Genomic DNA, 3,424 nt, shown 5'->3' on the forward strand with positions numbered 1-3,424 from the left:
GATCCGATCCCCCGATCGTCCGATATCGGCCGTCAAAATCGATTGTCACCGATCTTCCTCGTTTTCTCCCACGTGAAATATCTCCCCATTTTAGGATGATCGGCGCGAACGCTAATCCTTTTCGAGCCCCGAGGCCAAAGTTATGGCCAAAAACGCCTTTCCTCCCCTATCTCCTTATCCGTCCATCAAAAAGCTCATCCGAGCACACCGTTGTGATCCTTGCATCGAGACTCGTGGTTTTAAAAAAAAAATTGTCAAAAAACTCCACCCGGAGCCCTCGAAAAGTCCCCGAGAAACCCCCATTTTGACATTTTCCTTTCTCGTCCTGTAATGTCGCGATCGAAACCCAAACCGTTCATTAAAAAGTATATCCAACCGTACGGATCGAAAGAACGTGTCGATTTTAGGGGGGGTCCACCCTCTGATCTCGACGACCATTCCCGAATACCTGGATTATAATACATCTATCAAAACCACCCTTTTTCCTCCGCATCCTTCCATCCAACACTCCATGTGCTGCACCTCTGTCATGCCCCATCCTCCTCATCATGTGGCGTCATCCCATTGGCCCACATGTTTAACATTTTCAAGCTACCACCTTTTTCAATTAATGCAGCATCTTCACTCTTTTTTTTATCCGTCAATATACTAACCCCCACCCAACCCCACCCACCCAGCCCAACCCAGCCCAACCCAGCCCAGCCCAGCCCAGCCCAACCCAGCCCAACCCAACCACCCACCCACCCACCCACCCACGGTATTAAAAAATTTCCACTTTAAAAATTTTGTTTTAAAAAAATAAAATTTATGACCTTTTATTTTTAATTAATTATTACATTTAAATTATTTTTAAGTTATTTGTTTATTTAAGAAAATAATTACTTTCACTTGTTTTTTAACATCCCGGGCAATCTTCCCGCCATAGACGACCACCCCAGCGTTCAACATTTTCAAAGGCAATAAGATCATTCTACAAGGGGGTTTCCTCCAAGCAAGAAGGCCAGATGCAGCATGGTGAAGCTTGCTGCAGGTATGTTCAGCCCTTTTGGGGAAGGTGTTTCATGCACTTGCTTTTTGGAAACAGGTTAGGCATTTTCAGAAAAATTAGAAGAATTCCCCCCTGTATCTACGTTTACACGTTACCGCCTTTGAAAATGACTGACGGCAATTCTCACTTTCTTTCACTTCTCTTTTCAGTTTCTCATGCATGTAATTGTAATTTTACTCGGCATATAATTAACTCTGAAATTCAACCCTTCTTTTAAAAACATGTCATACTTACTGATGAAATTGTGAAAAATTACTTGTTTAAATACAAAAGGGAGCGGATTAGTGGATTTCTGGTTCTCTCTTTCCTTATTCATGACTTTTGGGTATCATTGACTACCTTAGGTTTGGACAATCATGGCCACATATTGCTTCCTAGCTTTTCAACTGTTGATAAGCTGGTTGTTACTTTGTTTGTCTACTTTTTATTTTATTTTATTTTATTTTTCTCTCACAAAATAGCTTGAATTCGGTTCAGCTCTGCTACATGAGATTTGAAGATCACCATCTTCTATTTTGTCTTAAACCCATGATCTATCTCACCTGGTTTGCAAGCCCACATGAAGTGGAGCCTCCTTTAGTGATTTTTCCGATATTTTATCCCTCATCTGTCTTTTTTTCTTTTTTCTTTTTCATATACTTCTCTGCTTCTGGTATCTATTTCTGCATCTCCATCTGGGAGTACAAGCCTAGAGAAATAAAGCTGTGAATACGGAGGTTAAATCTCAAAGGAGTTCATAAAGCGCATCTTCAGCAGTTTCAGCCTTTTGGATTCCAGGGCTGGTGTCTGCGGTCATACACATTGCCATAATCATGTTTGTTAAGGCTAAGCTCCATTGATGGTGGATCCTATGCTTTTATTATGATTAGATGATAGCAAAAAAAAAAAAAAAAAACAGTCCAGTTATTAGGAGAAAAAGGACACTGCATATTGATGATGGCAATGAGTGGTATGAGAATATGGGGTGTGATGTGCAAACATATGACTCTGAGGCAGGAGTACAGACAACTGGTGAAGAAATTCCTGACGCTTCTGATTATTCTAATGGGGGAATCGATGATACGATACTTATCTAGCTAGGATTTCCAAAGTGTGCAGAACATTCTAATGGGAACCTCAATGGAACTTGTGACGAGTTTATTCTGTCAGTCACACTGAGCTAGTTGTGGATCCTATGCTTTCATTTGTTCCAAAGGAAACAGCCGTCAAAGTTGGTAATCAGAATCAAAAACTAAGACTCAGTTATGGCAAAACCACTCAGGGATCAAGCTTTTCCTACTGCAGAAAAGGTGGCCGAACTTGTTCAGAAGGTAAGTGCTTTCATATTGCCAAGGGTGGTGGAAAAATTAAGCTTTATCTGCAATACACTCCATGGCCTTCCGAGAAAAGAAATTGGAAAGGCACCTTTTGATGGGAATAACGTGTTCGTTTTATGAAGTTGTCCTGTATAGCATTGATCAAAGAATTCGGTTCTTCTTTCTCATCCGAGACATCTTCTGATGCACCAATGGAAGAGTTGTAATCTGTACCATCCCATTTGTCTCCATATTCTCAAACGAGGCTTGGAACCTCTTTCTACTATAGTGGATGCATCAATCCCATTGGTGCCAGATTATCTTAAATCCTGAACTGTGCTCTTTGGGAATGTCACTCTAGAACAGTTGCTCAGCATTTCTGGAAAGGAGCTTCTGTATCAGAATTCAGTTGATCTAGTTATGGTTCATCCTTCCTTTTGAACTGCTGCCACGGTTCTTCAAAGAAGCATCTGAGTGAAGATGCGATTTTCCTGGTTTTTCAACAACTTGCCTATATCCAAAGTTGATTGCCCCACTGACAAGAAGAATGGGTAATTAGAACCACAGAAGACATTGGAGGTTTTGACATTTTCGGTATCCATACCTAAGAAGAATGGGTAATTAGAACTGAAGGTTGTTCATATGACTGTGACATCTAAGGCAGGTGGGTGCTCTTGGTGATGCCAAAGCTATATTTGGAATGCATAGTGATCATGTATTATTTCTGCGGACAGTATAGCATCTAGTTCAGAAACTCACCTACCTGCAATGTGCTCTTTTGAAGCCTGATTACAAGGAAGCCAGACATGCTCATTTCGGTCTGTCTTCATCAGATCTCCATTTCAAGAAGCTTCTGTTCGGTCTGTTTACACCTGGTATAGAGTAGCAACTTGATCAGAACTTCAAGAAAACTGATGTATCTTTCATCGAGCAGCAGGTTTCTCAGAGTTGCTCTAGTGATACAACTGGAATCGATCAGTTCATTCGGTAGAAATCCAGAGAAAACGCCTAAGTTTTCAAATGCTTCTGCATCTGCACTTTATTAGACTGTCCCCCGTCATCCATCAGCAGCAATATTTTA

This window comes from Vitis vinifera, chromosome 15, assembly GCF_030704535.1.
Source record: "Vitis vinifera cultivar Pinot Noir 40024 chromosome 15, ASM3070453v1".
NCBI classification, from domain to species: domain Eukaryota; kingdom Viridiplantae; phylum Streptophyta; class Magnoliopsida; order Vitales; family Vitaceae; genus Vitis; species Vitis vinifera.